The sequence below is a fragment of the Leucoraja erinacea genome, chromosome 2 (assembly GCF_028641065.1).
Source record: "Leucoraja erinacea ecotype New England chromosome 2, Leri_hhj_1, whole genome shotgun sequence".
NCBI lineage: Eukaryota > Metazoa > Chordata > Chondrichthyes > Rajiformes > Rajidae > Leucoraja > Leucoraja erinaceus.
The window spans coordinates 68,223,279-68,240,160 of NC_073378.1; the positions used below are offsets into that span (position 1 = coordinate 68,223,279).

Sequence of the window (16,882 nt, forward strand, 5' to 3'; positions counted from 1 at the left end):
CATGCCTCCATAACACGGATCATATTTTGTGCCACCATCTAATCCATCAGATGTTCCAATCACATCTGCCATAGATGAGGAGACAAACGGCCAATCACATCTGCCATAGATGAGGGGACATAATCCTCTTGTCCAGAATCGTCCAACAAGACTTGTCTCACAGACTTGGCTTTGGCTTTGCCCCGACCTGGGGTTGCCAAGCTGCTCCGTCTAGGAGCCGAATCGGAACTAGCTGTGCAAACCAGTGCTGCCAGCGACTCCGAAGTACAAACAGATGACCGTTGGCTTTTCGCACTGCTGCGGTCCTCTGCTGCTGGTATATATCATCATTATTCATTGTACTTACCAGGCAGTTTGCACCTGCTCCCTTCTGGAGCCACAATGGAGGGGAGGAAATAGAGTGCAACCTTGCACCAGGTGTTGCTAAAACAAGCCTCTGGCCCCCATATGACCCGGTCGAGCCGGCATAATAATCGGAGTCACCTCTTTCCGATACTCCCCTCGACAGAGTGGGAGAAATACTGCAACCGTGCCAGGCGTTGCCGCAGGCATATGGCTGAAGCCGGCTGTTAATGCTTCCGGTACATGGAGCATAGTTTGTTCACATGATTAAAAATAAGCATATCCCCATTAGATCAGGCATTTGATTGATTTATCGATATCCACATAGTTGTAGTCATTTATGAAATAATCTCCAACAGTCCCCTCAACTGAACGAAAATTATCATGACGCAACCCTGAACCATGTGTTGCTCCCACAGGTGTCTGATAGACACAGCTCAAAACACTTCCTTAAGCCAGGAGCTCCTTTCTGGAGCATCTATGGAGTTTCTTAGGGGAGGAAATAGAACACAACCCTGAACCAGCTGTTGCTTCCTCAGGCCTCTGGCTCACTCGCTTTCAGAGCATCAACCTGTACAGGCATTGCCCGAACAGCTGCCTGCTCCAGTGGTGCCCCATTCTGCTACGATAGTCACAAACGTGACCGAGCAGCAACCGCAATTATAAACTGCCGGCTCTATTTATAGCTGCCCTATAAATAAAGCATACGCTATACGCTGGTCTACAGCGTATGCTGAACCGACCTCAGCTGGACCAATATCCTTCCTTGGCTTTAAATAAAAAGGACTTTTGGAACAAATATATCAGAAGCCAATATAATGATTAAATGTCCAAATTTCACATTGTGAGTCCACTTTCCAAGTCTGTATTTTACATCTTGCATTTTGTTCTGCATTGGTGTCATGTCATTCAACAGCAAAAGACTGATTTTGATGGATCTACAATTGTTCATCATATCCCCAGCTCCACGGCGGCCTACAAATCCAGCCGCCTGCTCCTGTTCGGAGCTCCAATGGCAGCAGCAGCACAGGCTGCGCCCGTCAGCTACTCCGGGCCCGCTGAACCACAGCGGCCCGTTCCTGAAAACAAAATGAGCTTACCTGCCGGAGCAGTTTCGAACTGCTCCGATTCCCGCACCATGCGTCGACGTATTGACCTGCATGCGGACTGGTGGGCTCTTCACGTAGTCACTCACGTGACTTCGAAATAAAATAGACGCTGACTTTAGCAACATTTTACAGCTAATAACCCCATGCTTCCTTGAGTGCTGAGAAGCATTCTGAAGCAACATTTTGTAATTCAGAAGCTCAAGGTTCTGCAATCTTTGCCATGTAATGAAATATCCTGTACTTGAACTGCATCTCAAGTATCAATCTAACAGTGTTATAATGAATTTAAAAAAAAACAAGATGACATGCAATCATTTCCCTCATGACTCAAAAGAAGAATATTGTTGTTTATCTCTAAACCATTTCATTAATTATCTGAAGATATACAGAACATGACCCAGGGTAGGCATTGGTTCTCGGAAGATATTCTTTAGGTTGATTCAGAGTTCCAAAAGCATAATACAAATGAAAAAAAAAAACAAGTATTAATAGCTCTTCAGACTGAGGTGATTAATTTGCTTGTAGTACTGTTTAAATGGCATTTAGACAGACAATTAAATAAGCAAGCCATAGAATAATATGGCCCCTAAGCGAGCAAATGGGATTTTTGTAGGACAAATTGATCAGCATAGATGTGATGGGTCGAAGTGCCTATTTCTGTGCTGCATGACTCTGTGAATCTATGACTCTACAACAAGAAACCATTACAATTCATATCTTCACATCACTTTTAATCTATTAAAACATTCCATGTGCTTCAAAGAAAATGATTACACGAAGATGACATTACGGCAAATAATCAAAAGACATTGAAAAGAGCATATTAAAGGAGGGCATGGGATATTCAGCAGGAGGGATTCAGAGGGAACTCTGGATGCTCGGCACTTGGAGCTGTGAGCACATGCATTAGCAATGGAAAAATGATAAAACCTGGAATGTGCGGATGAGATAAATCCAATCTGTTTTTTGCTACTCCTTTTGACCAATTTTCTTCATTTAGAAACCTCATCCTTTGTCATGCTTTGAACCTGAGCAAAAATACCAATAGCTTTTTCCCTAGTTATTATGGGATTTAATTTTCTGGTATTTACTAAAATAACAAAGGTTGATCTCACGGAAATACATAAACTTACTGAAGGACTTTAAGGGGCATTTCCTTGGCTAAAGTCAAGAATAGTGTTCAGTCAGTAAAACGAGCAAGTTTTAGAAGTGGAATAAGAAGATTGTGAATCTTTGGAGTTCTCCATCGCAGAGGGTTCTGATTGCTGATTCAGAGAGTAGAATCAAGACTGTTCAAAGATTTTAGGCAGTAAAGAAACCCAACAGGAAGGAAAAAAATTGCAAAGCAGATTTGAGGTAGACGATCGGCAATGATGTTTTTCACAGCTAGATTGCCTTGGGGGTTGTTTGGCTCAATGCTATTCCTACTTCTGAAGCTCCTATTCTACTATTCTAGTTGATCCTCCCCTGGCCTCCAAACCATCTCTGTTGGACGTTGAGAGATAGTTCAGTGTGTTATTTTCTCTGGCATTGTAAACAATCTTGAAGTCCATGGTCCCTTTCATGCTCCTGTGGGCAGCACAGTGGTGCTACAGGTGGAGCTGCTGTTCTCTGGGTTCAACCCAAAGTTCTGATCTTGTTCAGGTGAAGTTTGTACCTGTGATTGCAAAGATTTCCACCTGATGTTCGGGTTTCCTCCCATGTCAAAAGGATCTGCCCATTGGCAGATAAACTGGTGGTTTAAAAATGGCCATTGTGTAGTTTGGTGCCGCAAAAATTGGAGGAAGATAATTAGCATGTGAAACAGCATTTACTACAAGGAACAAAGTGGGGCTAATAGAAATGCACTGGGAGCTGGCATGGACATGTTGGACCAAATGGTCTCCTTCTGCATCACAAGCAAATGTAACTAAGATGGTATATCTGAAGCCATTATTATACTCAGATAGACATCTACATGTTTATGACAATTATTTTCCATTTAATATAGGCCCTGCAATTTTACCAAAATGTATCCAAATTTTTAAAATATATATCTTTTGTTAGTTTATCAGTTAATATTGATTTTCTCCACTTAGTCATGAAGATTAGACAGCATTCTGGAGACATTTCTTTGACTAGAATGTACATGATTTTCCCATTAACAAACTATTTGATTAATTTGGAATAAAGATATTTTATTAAAGAGAATGTCATTTATAATGCTCTAAACCTCCATGGCTATTTGTGTGTGTTAGTTATTTCTTATTAAGATAACAACATAATATATAGAGCCTGTACTAGCTATTATTTTAATCTGATAATATAGAGAATGCGATTTATCATAATTGAAAAACAACCAATTCATAAATATCTTCAGTATTTGCGACACCGCTCAATTGTAACAAGGAAAGGTGCAGGATTCCTCCTCAATGACTATAATAAGATCTCCTGATTCTTTTAACTATTTTCTCTCTCACCTTCTCTTCATGTTGTTTTTTCAATCACTATGGTTAAACAATCCCAATAAAATAACTGAAATTATACTGGACCTCAAGAAGCAATGAATATTAATAATCTGATAATCCCAATGGGAAGCACTGTTCACAGAAAGAAAGAATGAAATACCTGTACTTACAAAACAACTTCAATTTCACATTTCAGGAATTCCCAAAGTACTTTAAGTAAAGAAGGTCCTCCGTGGCCACAGTTGTAATTTTAGAAAATATTCAGCGCGACTCCGCATGGTACGTTCTCAGTAACAGCAAACAAAAATAAAGTCTTTATAAAAGCGGTGTGCTTGATAAATCATGAGTGAGAGATAAATATTGGCTCGGACCCCAGTGATAGCTTCCCTACTCCTCTGCCATTCAGTGCCAAGAAATCTTTAATGTCAACCTAAGACAGCAGATGGGGGCAGGGATGCAATGTCTTATCGGAAGGACAGTACCATTGACTGTACTTCAGCACTGCACTGGACTGTCAGCCTAGATTCTTCTGGGAATACATAATTCAAAATATATACCTTCAATTTTCAGGGATGTTTTTCATGCAAGTGTTCCTGGTTGAGAATGACAGATTGCAAATTGACCTTTATGCTCAATGAATATGTCCAATTTTATGAGGTACACATACTGGGAAAGAAATTTCCTGGCTCAATTAGTTTTATTATCTGAGATATGAGTTGATATTTGTACAAAAATGATCGCATTTTCCCCTGATATTTTTCTCTGTGTGCCACCTTTGATGAACCTGTAAATTAGCTGTGTGTTTCTCTACTGATTCATAACAGTTAAATTGTAAAGAGAATGATCAAAGCAGCTTTTAGGGATGAGAGTACTTGCGACTTCCAAGACTCAGCACATTGCAATGCCTTATACCCTCCCAAGCAGTTTAACCTCCAATCTTGTGGAGCATAGGCTAAATCTGTATTGTACTTTTTCCCAAAATGAAGGTTAAGTTTGATCTCAAATTCAAACATCGAAGGCCCAGTTCTCCACTCTAACACTCTGTGACCAACCGCATACTTATTAATAAAGAAATTTAGCGCCCCTGGCAAAATCCAAATATGGATTAGGTCTTTAACTGGCTGAAAATATATTCTTGCTCACTGCGAAGTAAAATAATAATCTGCTCCTAACTAGGGCATTTGACACTTCTTAAGTGCTTTGGACTGTTCACACCATTGATATAAAAGTGATTGGGTCTCACAACATAATTGTGTGAAGCTGAAGTTTAGCAGTGAGTATGAAACAAGGAAGCAAAAAAACATGATTTGCTCACCATGTTATTTCAGAATCCTGTAGTCCTGAAAGAGTAACATGTTATTTCCCATCATTAAGCTATAATATTCTACTGACATCTTCATTAAGGAGAACTTACTCAAAATGTCAGTGCAAAACATGTCTAATAAGAAAGTAAAGATATTAAGTGATCTAGAGAAAGGGAACTAAATTAAAATTGCAAGGATTAATCTTTGTGATGGCTCATAATATACTCACAGGGACAATCTGTGCCTAATGATGGGATATAAGAAAACAAGTGCTAGAGGAACTCAATTAGTCAGGCAGCTGTTCAGTTCAGTTCAGTTACTTTATTGTCACTTGAACTGAGGTACAGTGAAAAGCTTTTTGTTACGTGCTATCAAGTCAGCGGAAAGACAATACATGATTACAATCGAGCCATTTTATATATACGTGATATAGAATAACGTTTAGTGCAAAGTAAATTCAGCAAAGTCTGAGGATCACCAATGAGCTAGAAGTAGTTCAGCACTGCTCTCTGGATGTGGTAGGATGATTCATTGGCCTAATAACAACTGGGAGAAACAGTCCTTGAATCTGGAAGTGTGCGTTTTCACACTTCTATACCTTTTGCTTGATGGGAGAGGGGAGAAGAGGGTGTGGCCTGCAAGTGACTCATCATTGATTATGCTGGTGGCCTTGCCGAGGTAGCGTGAGATATAAATGGAGTTGTGGAAGGGAGGTTGATTTGTGTGATGGTCTGGGATGAGTCCAGAATTTGCTGCAATTTCCTGCAGTCTTAGATGGAGCTGTTCCCAAACCAAGCTGTGATGTATCCTGATAAAATGCTTTCTATGGTGCATCTGTAGAAGTTGGTGAGAGTTGTAGGGGACATCATAATAATAATCATAATTTATTAGCCAAGTATGTTTTGCAACATATGAGGAATTTGGTTTGCCATACAGTCATAACAAAAAAGCAACAAGACACACAACTACATAAAAATTGACATAAACATCCACCACTGTGGCTCCTCCACATTCCCCACTTTGATGGAAGACAGTAAAGTCTTATCTTCTTTCCTGCTTTCCTCCCACGGTCGGAGGAGTCGAACCATCCGCAGCTGGCGATCAAGCCCCCATGTCGGGGTTTAAGCTCCCGCATCAGGATGCGGCTTGGAGTTTCTGACATCAGTCTATCACCACAGACTGCGTGCTGCACAAAGTCCACAACTCCTGAAGGTTGGAGCACCAAAGGCCGACCCCTTTCAAAGGGATCACCTGCTCCAAGATGGTAAGTCTGCAGGCTCCGCGGTTTTGGAGCTCTAGAAATGCCAAACAAGAGGCCGCCAACTACACGATGTTAGGCCGCAGTGTCGACAGAGATATGACATGGAAAAAGTTGCATCTCCATCGAGGAGAGAGACAAGAAATGTTTCCCCCACCTCAACTAAAAACACAAAAGAAAGAAAAGACAAAGACAGACCGTCATCAAAGCAGCCATCGTGCGGCGCCTGCTGGTGATAAAACTTCCAAAGTTTGGACATGCCAAACCTCCTAAGCCTTCTAAGGAAGTAAAGGTGTTGGTGTACGTTCTTGGCCATTGCTTCAATATGGGTGGTCATGGATAAGTTGTTGGTGATATTGACTCTTATGGACCTGTCCACTTAGGCGATTTTTCAGTGGATTGCCGGCGACTGTCAAGTTGCCGACACTCGCCTGAAAAACCGCCATGAACAGGAAGGTTAAGATGACTGGCACAGTGTACGGTAAGTCCTTTAGAAGAGGGGGGTGGAGGGAGCGGGGGAGGAGGGGAGAAGGGGTGGGGAAGAAATGGAGAAGGAGTGGAGACACTTTTAATAAGCCAGAGATACACAGCTGTGAAGTTTGGCAGACATTTAACATTACTGGTCAGTTATCCTTGGTTCTGAAAACTCCTGCTTACGTTTTTTCCTCCAATGAGCCAATGAAAATGACCAGTCAGCAAAGGCAATTAACTAAAACTACATACGACTACCTCGACTACGTATAACTACATGGCGATCCCACTACAACTGCACCTACCACTACAGGATTATCAATTTTCTCTATGGTGACCAATTTTTGGTCGCAGAAAATTTTTCAACATGTTGAAAAATTTGCGGCGACCATACTAGTTCCCAGAATGTGGGAACTCCCCGCGACCATGAAGGAGACTCACCAGAGGCCACCAGCGGACATGTGGTGACCATGTGGCGATCATGTGCCGAGCACTCGCCTAGAATGTCGTCTAAGTGGGACAGGCCCTTTAGGAATTTGAGGTTTTCAACCAATTCTACAGACTCATAGGAATTTTAAAGGGGTTGTCCCATTTGGGCGACCTAATTGGCGAGTTTAGAAGAGTTTAGGACAGTTTGAAAAAATGACATGTTGAAGACCTCCTTTGACTTTGTAGAAGACCTCCTTCGACCTCCTTCGACCTCCTTCGACTATGTTGAAGACCAGCTTCGACTAACTTTGGGAAAATTAGTCCGATTAGTGGAGAGTGAAGATGACCTCCTTCGATCTCCTTCGACGTCCCTTTGACTATGATGAAGACTATCTATGACTACCATCGACTACCTTCGATTACCTTCGACTACTCTTGATTACCTGCAAATAACATGATGACCTACTACGACCTACTACTTATAAACCTATGAGTAAAAAAAGTATCAATTTTTTCCATGGCGACCTTTTTTTACTCACGGGCATTTTTTAACATATTGAAGAAACGCTGCGACCTAGCTGAGGCCTCAAGTACGCGGAGACCACTCTCGGGCATGAAGGAGAGTTATGAAGGCCTCCTACGACCTCATGTCGACCATGCTGCAAGTGTGAGTCGAGGGCAAACGCGCCAGAACTTGTGGATTAGGTCGCCCTATTCGGACAGGCCCTTAAGTTTTCAACCAACTATACTTTGGCACCGTCAATGCGAACAGGTATATGTGCACCACTTTGCTTCCTGAAGTCGATCATTATCCCCTTTGCCTTGCCGATATTGAGAGAAAGGACACGAGGTTCTCAATCTCCTTCCCGTACTCCGTCTCATCATTATTTGATATCTGGCCCACAATGGTGGCGTAGTCTGCGAATTTGAACATTTAATTAGGTTTGTCCATTGCTGCACTGTCGTGGGTGTACAAGGAGTAAAGAAGGGGTTGAGAATGTATCCTTGCAGGGCACCAATGTTGAGGATTATCATATGATGTGTCCCTTATCCTCACTGATTGGGGTCGACTGGGCTTATATTCATTGTAATTTAGAAGGACGAGAGGGGATCTGATAGAAATATAAAATTCTTAAGGGATTGGTGAGGCTAGATGCAGGAAAAATGTTCCCGTTGTTGGGGGAGTCCAGAACAAGGGGTCATATTTTAAGAACAAGGGGTAGGCCATTCATGACTGAGATGAGGAAAAACCTTTTCAGCCAGAGAGTTGTGAATCTGTGGAATTCTCTGCCACAGAAGGCAGTGGAGGCCAATTCACTGGATGTTTTCAAGAGAGAGTAAGGTATAGCTCTTAGGGCTAACGGAATCAAGGGATATGAATTTAAAAAATACCAGGAACAGGGTACTGATTTTGGATGATCAGCCATGATCATATAGAATGGCTCAAAAGGCCGAATGCCCTACTCCTGCACCTATTTTCTCTGCTTCTATGTTTCTATGATTGGGGTCTGTTGGTCATGAAGTCGAGGATCCAGTTGCAGAGATGAATGTTCACACCAAGTCCTGCAAGTTTGCTGAGATGCTTGGATGGTAGAATAGTGTTAAAGGCAGGCCTGTTGTCTATGACCAGGAGTAGGATCTGTGGAGGAAATGGACAGATGACGTTCCAGGTCAGGAATGATGCCAGACTGATGAATAATTTGAAAATGAACAGAAAAACGCCTCTTTGGTTGGTCAAACATGCCTCAGCAAAATAAAGACGGGAATTAAGTTGTTATCTTAATGGTATTAAGCATTTTTATTAAAGTATTTTAATATGCATAAGGTATTAATTTACATTTTCTGTTTCACTAAATTTTAATTGACGATTAATTTTGTAAATTAAATGTGCGTGTATATAAACAATTTAATATTATGGATGTGTTAAATTAATATCAATACTGAAATTTGACGTGCATATATCCCATTGATAATTCAAAGGTAAACAATTCTTATGGACTGTACAATATTTAAATGCAACGGAGAAGTACATTTGTTCTCCTCTACTGCTTATATGCCTAAACACGTGTCTCCATGGAACAATAGAAGCATCTTTTACTATCCTTTGGCTTAGAATATGTTATTATAAAGGAGGCCAAGAAATATAATACTAATTTGCACCTATGCCAAATATCTTTGCAACATTTTTTCATTGTCCCCAAAGGGTTTTGCTTAAAACTGTTTGATTCTATTCAAAACCTTGCTCTGCACTCACATAACAGTAAAATGTTTCCAGGACATGCTGCAATTTATCACTTTGTTTTCCTGCTAACAGTGCTTTTATATGAACAGAACAAATAAAGATGCAAATCCAAAATTTTGCAGATGCTGGAAATTTAAAGCAAAAACACAAACATGCAGGAAATACACTGAGAAAACATTAATAAGGTTGCTGTTTTCTTTCCTTTTGATTTACTTGTTCAGAACACTTTGGTTCACAGTTTCACCAGAGAAACCTTCATGATCACATTTTGGATGTCACTACAGATATCAAAGCAATGCTTCTCTCAATGAAATTGCCTTGATGCCCTATGAAATTGAATCAGCCATGATTAAAGTCTGCCAGGGACATGTTATATTCTTGTTTCAAAGTGTATACGTGTATGCAGTCAACCCAGGCTGATCAGGCGGTATCCTTATTTCCTTGTTTATGACACTTTAATGTACATGGCTAGATACATGAAAAATAAATTAAGAAATTACATTGCAGATTCAATCAATAAGCATACATTATAATTTCAGTATTTGATATGACTTTGGTAGTTGACATGTTTCGCCATTGAATTCAAATCTACAAGATGCTTGTCGGAGATTGCTACTGCAAAATATAATGGAAACAGTGCTGCACCAAATTACCAATGATCAAATTCAGATTCACTTGGAAGAATTGCAGAAGGTGCTTCATGAATACCTCATATCAGCCATTTAAAGCAACTGGGGTATTTTTGTTGCTCCAACACTCCACAAAACTAAGCTCATACAAAGCACTGCCGTGATAACCTGTATTCACTCAGTCAACTGAGGTTATGATATAAGGTTGTCACCACTTCATTTATTCCGTGCCTTTCCCTACATCCTTCTGCAACAAACTAATTCCTTCTCATTCTGGCCTCTTCGGAAATCAATGATTTTAGTCATGCCATTATTGCCAGATGAACCTTCTGTGCCCTGATCCATGTTTTGTAAATCGTTATATACATTATATGTCCCTGTTCCATCTCTCTGTGTCTTTCACAAGTGGAATGAGGTGACACGAACACATATAGATACAACACATGTTTATTAAATCTACTTACAGCAGGGATCTGAAGATATTACATTTCCTAGCTGCTACTCATACTAACTAGCGTAGGCACTACTAACGAGCACTATAATAGGCTAGTATGAAATAGCCAATCTACATCTTTCTTTGTAGAAACAAAAGAAGCATCAGTGGCTAAGCAATATAGGTGGAATGTTAATAGCAGATTTTGGAAAGTTGGTAAAATTATACAAAACCACCATATCTAATGGGTGGCCTGCAAATCCATCCGGCCCGTGTGTGGTACGGATCCGCCTCACCTCATATCACTGGAGAAAATACGAGGGAGGGAATAGGGGAAACGACCGGCGACCCGACAGGCAGGGAGGGTGATGAGATGGGTGAGCTGGTCGCCAAACGCCGCGGGGAGGCTGTGGTGGAAATGTTAGTTGGCAATGGGTCCGTGGGACAGACTGTGGGAGGGTATACGAAATGCAAGACATCTGGATGCAGAGTCGCAGAATGCGGTTCCTCCACCGGGAGGATATGTTGACGGTTGAGTCTGTAGATGGCTCGGTCCGCTTCAACCAGATAGGAGTGTGGTTCTTTAGCAGGGCCATAGATGTGACCCAGACGTGCATGGCCCTTGTTGGTCTGGAGACGGACCACTTATCCACGTGCAAGAAGTTGAAGTAGCTTGCTGGATTTGTCAAAGAAGCGTATCTGTGTGTCACATTTGAATTGTAGTTGTTTCTGGACTGCAGGCAGGGAACGAACTTGTGGCTGCTAAAGCTGCTGGGATACAGGCATGGGGAGCACGTGTTTGGTGAGACATCAGTCGTTGGGCTGGGGAACCCAGTATGGGATCCTGTGCAATGTTCCTTAGGTTTACCAGGTCAATAAATGTATCTTATCTGTATCTTATCTTATCTTATCTTAGGTCCAGGTATACGTCTGATTTTGCAAGGTAGGACCGCTCCATTAGTTGTTTTGTGCTTCTGTCAGGGCATTCGCCGAGTCCGTTGGACTGTGGGAACTCAGGGCTGCTGGTAATATGTCGAAAGTCCCATTGTGTTGCAAAGTTTTTGAAAGCTTGGCTGGTGAACTGTCTGCCATTGTCGGACAGAATACGTGCAGGGGAGCCATGCACGGAGAGGTGACCCTGCATCTTCAGAAGTAATAGTTTGAAGCAAGTCAATTTTGAACCAGCCTGAGTAAGAGTCAACAGGAACCAGATAGTTTTTCCAATGCCATTTGAATATGTCGGTGGCTAATGTGGACCAGGGCAGAGGAGGGACAGGGTGCGGCAGGAAAGGCTGCTTCTGCTGATGTGGTGTCAGGCTTTTGCAGACAGCACAAACTTTGGTTTTTTCGCGTATGTATTTGGTAAGGCCAGGCCAGTAAAACATGCTTTGTGTCCTTTGGAGGGTTGCCTCCACATTGGGGTGGCCCCTGTGGACGGCGTCAAAGTATTTGTCCAGGAGGACAGCTGGGACCACTGCCTTATGGCCCTTAACTATAATCCCATCCTGTAATACCAATTTGTCGTAAACCAGGAAGTATGGGCGGATTGCAAATGGGATGTTGTGTTGTTTATCTGGCCAAACACGCCGGATGACTGCAGACAGCAATTGTAAAGTCTCATCAGCAGCCATGTGTTCTGCTAGGCTGCTCAAGCATTCAGTCTAAACATACGATACCTTCATTACTGAGAATTGGTCCTGTTCAGAGAGTTGTTGTTCGTTGGTTTTGCGTGGGGCTCTTGATAGGGCATCTGCATGTCCTTGCCTTTCTTAGAGACGATGTTAAAATCAAAACGCTGCAGTTGCATCATAATTTGTTGTAGTCATGCTGGGTACTACCATGATGGAGATAGTAAACACAGAAAATAATCAAAAAAACAAAACCCGATAAACAAGAACAGAGTGGGCAAGATTCACTCTCTGACATCATGTAATAAGGTGACATGAACACACACTGTATAAAGATACAACACATCTATATACTTTTAAAATTGTGTGTGTGTGTGTGTGTGTGTGTGTGTGTGTGTGTGTGTGTGTGTGTGTGTGTGTGTGTGTGTGTGTGTGTGTGTGTGTGTGTGTGTGTGTGTGTGTGTGTGTGTGTGTGTGCGTGTGTGTGTGTGTGTGTGTGTGTGTGTGTGTGTGCGTGTGTGTGTGTGTGTGTGTGTGTGTGTGTGTGATTCTGCCTGTGAAACGTATCTCCTCGAAAACTAGACGCCAAAACGGGGAAATGTTTACATATTTCAGTAGCGATTTTCATTGTGATTTTAGAAATCCACTCTGTACATTTGGCACATTATTTACCCGACTTTTTAATTAAAATTATTGACCAATCCGACCTTTTTTTTAAATCTGACCGCTGCCCAGCAGCTGACATCACAAAAACAGTGAAATTATTAAATCTTCTGGTAGAAATCTCCCTTATGAATTAAAAATATCCAATCCTCTATGGATTTGGTCCATTATTTCCCTGAGATATGTACTGAGAAATTTATCACCAAACTGACTTTTTTTCTCTATTAAGGTTGCCCAGCTGCTGACCTCACTCTCCCCCCCCCCCCCCCCCCCCCCCCCCTCCGCTCTGAATTAATGCAGCTGCTGTCAACGCGCATGCGCAGTTTTCCTCTGCTCTCTCCTCTCCTCCCCCCCCCCCCCTCTCTTCAAAAGGCGCAGAATGATCGAGAAAGTTCTGCAGTAAAGATCCTACAGCTCTGTTCCGCTATAGGATCTTTGTTCTGCAGACCTCGAGCTCAGAGGCGCCTCTCGTGCTGAAGTAGTTTCCTCCTAACTGTGGCGCAGCTCATGGTGTGCCCCTCCCATCCCCCGCCCGATCATTCCAGCTGTGTGTTTCCAGCGTCTGTCTCTCTCTGCATTTCGTAGCCCACTCACTCACTTCACTGAATCATGGCTCCACATGTGTGTTGCCACATGCAGCCCCCACCCTGCTAACGTGCATTGGGGGAACAGACCCAATGGGTCTGTACTTGGTCTAGTGTTTATTAAATCTACTTACAGCAAGGGCCTGCAGACATTACATTTCCTAGCTACAACTCATACTAACCAGCATAGGCAAGCTCTTGATAATATAAAGCACATACTAGGCGGAGTCACTACTAACGAGCACTATAATTGGCTAGTATGAAATAGCCAATCTACAAAAAGGATGCTCCTTTAAACCTACTGTACAAATGTTTACTTACCTGGTTTAGTATTAATGAAGTACATTATGCATTTGACACTGAACTAAACATATTTTGATAATGAGTTCATCTATCTAATTTTCATCTTATCTAGAATAATCGTGGGTTTTTTTTGGCTGATCCACCTTCTTTAACTTTGTACAATTACCTTCATGGCCTCTCACACTCTCATGGAACTGAACTTATTTTCCCCTCAGTTACTTCTCCTATTCTGCTTCTTTAAATGTCATTAACTTTTCCCAGTGCTGATGAGAGATCACCACTGACTCTGTTTCTCTTTCCACAGATAGTGTCTGACTTGCTGAGTATTTCCAGCACATCCCTTTTGATTTCTGACACCTAGAGGGTTTGCATTTGTTTCTAAAAAATAACTTCATGTGATTTGTTTTGTAATATTTGTAATGCTTCAGTAATGTATTGTGGCAGATATTACTATATTAAAGGCTTTGAAAGTTGTTGTTGCTCTTTTTGCCAAAGAAACAATAGAGAGAGAAATCAAGCTTGGTAAATAAGTAAGAAATCAGCTAATAATTGTTCATGTTTGTTTTCCTTGTGAGAACCACTGTTATGATCATATCTGGACAGATGGTGTGCCAACCACACTTGCTGTTTAGTTTGATCACAGGCCCACATTTGCTTGGTTCAGCTAAACAAGGCTGAACTTGCTGCCCAAGAACATAGGCACAGAAGATAGAATAGTACACACAAGAACAGGCCATTCAGTCCACAATGCCTGTGCTGAACATGATGCCAAGACCAACTCTTATCCTCCTACACATATTCCATATCCCTCCATTCTGTATGTATCCATGTGCCTATTTGAAACCCTCCTAAATGCACATCTATCGGCATCACCATCCCCTGCAGCGCGTTCCAGGCACTCACCACCCTATAAGTAAAATATTTGTCCTGCACATCTCCTTTAAACTGTGCCCCTCTCATTATAAAGCTATGTCCTCTAGTATTTGATATTTCCATCTTGTGAAATACCCTCTATAGGCCTCTCATAATTTTATATACTTATATTAGGTCGTCCCTCAATCTCTTGCATTCTAGAGAAAACACTCCAAATGTGTCCACACTTTCCCATACCAATTACCCTCTTATCTAGGCATCATTCTGGTAAGCCTCCTTTGCAACCCTTTCCAAAGCTTCCACATCCCTCCAGAACTGCACATAATACCCCACATGCAACCTAACCAAAGTCCTATAAAGTTGCATTGTTATTTCTTGACTCTTGTACTCAATGCTCCAATCAATGAAGGCAAACATACCATGTTTTCTTCGAATGAATGAATTAATTAATGAAAAAATTAATTGGCCAAGTATGTAACCATACAAGGAATTTGCCTAGGTGCTCCGCTCACAAGTAACAACACGACATACAGTAAACCATTAAGAATAAAATATAAAATGTTAAAACATTCAGAATAAAACATTAAACATGTGAAATAAATAAAATACCACTCGATCTACTTGTGTTTCCACTTTCAAGGAATTATGGCCTTTCTCCCTAAGATTCCTCTGCATTCTCCTTTGCATTCAACCTCCCAAAGTGCAACATCTCACACTTGGTCGAATTAAACTCAATCTGCCATTTCTTCACGCATTTTGGTAGCAGAACTACAACTTGATGTATAGTTTGGCAGCTTTTCTCACAGTTCGTGATCCCAGCTATCTTGGTGTTGTCTATGTTTACATCCAAGCCATTTGAATACATCACAAACAACAGAGATCCCAGTACAGATCTCTGTGGGGTTCACTGGTCACAGACCTCCAATCTCAATGTTGTCCTTCCTCCACAACCCTCTGCTTTCTATCAGTAAACCAGTTCTGAATCCAAATGACCAAAACATTGTTAATCCTGGACATTTTACATTTCTAGCTCAACCTACCATAAGGGACTGTATCACAGCAAGTGCTATGGATCTGATCAATAAAGAGTATGTGATACATGAACCTTGTATAATGTAAAAAGTCAGATGTAGAGAAACATTCAAAAATGAAGAAAGAAATGATAATAATGCTTGGACTTCTTCCATTCAGCTGCAAAATCTCCATTGAAATTCAATGGCTCACAGATCATGTGCCTTGTTTAAGCTGGTACATATCCTCCAGTGTCAGTGCTGAAACCCCTTAGTAATTTCATGCTCCTCTGCTGGACTCCAGGTGGAGTTTATCAGCAAACTATAGTGACAGGTTCGCCAGCTGGAATCTGTCAGCAAATTTGGCATTTGCGGATTTGGATGTTCAACATGCTGAAAAGCAAACCTGCAAACATTTGTAGGGTACATGCTGGCAGTTCTCCATGAACTGCTGGCAGGTGACAGCAACCCAGCGCATTGCATTTTAGCATTCAATAGATGCTGGGGATGAACAGATTCCTACTTTCCTTGTGTTGTGTGTGTCTCTGTATTGCACATTGACACCTGCTTCACTTTCACCCTTTCCCCTGATTGTATCAGGGACACAATGTATTGAGCTTTGGCCTGTTTGTCAGTTTCTTATATCAATGTTGTACTTTGTGTGGAACTTATTCAAATAAGCTTAATATTTTCAATGACAGACCAGGGAAATAATTCAGTGAAGGTACACAAAAAAGCTGGAGAAACTCAGCGGGTGCAGCAGCATCTATGGAGCGAATAATTCAGTGAAGTGGAATGAATTGTGTACAAAAGAGCTCAAATACGTATAGTTGCTTCCAGTTTAAATGTAAAGATGTAACTCAATCTGTTCAAAAGACCAGACTGTCTGGATGGAAATGAAGCAGATGGCAATGTTATCTGCATCAGAGAATGTAACTTGATAAGAAATCTCCATTTGGTGGTTGATGCTTTTAGGTACTGTGACAGTCTCTCCCATATCTGGTGAATAATTTAAATAATAAATTATTTAATTAACATTCACTTATTTGCAAATCAAAGGTCAAACTTTGGGCCATTATCAGTTCCTCATGGCAAGATCAATCTATAATTGACTGAAGCAAAATATTGTTAAAAGTACCTGCAGAATTCTGAGAAAA

At 41.4% G+C, this 16,882-nt stretch overlaps 1 protein-coding gene across 1 annotated transcript in view; it reads right to left on the minus strand.

The window, feature by feature from the left end:
- LOC129710976 (cadherin-12-like) overlaps window positions 1-16,882 on the minus strand; it is an 882,389-nt gene that overhangs the window by 480,290 nt on the left and 385,217 nt on the right. The window lies entirely within an intron of this gene.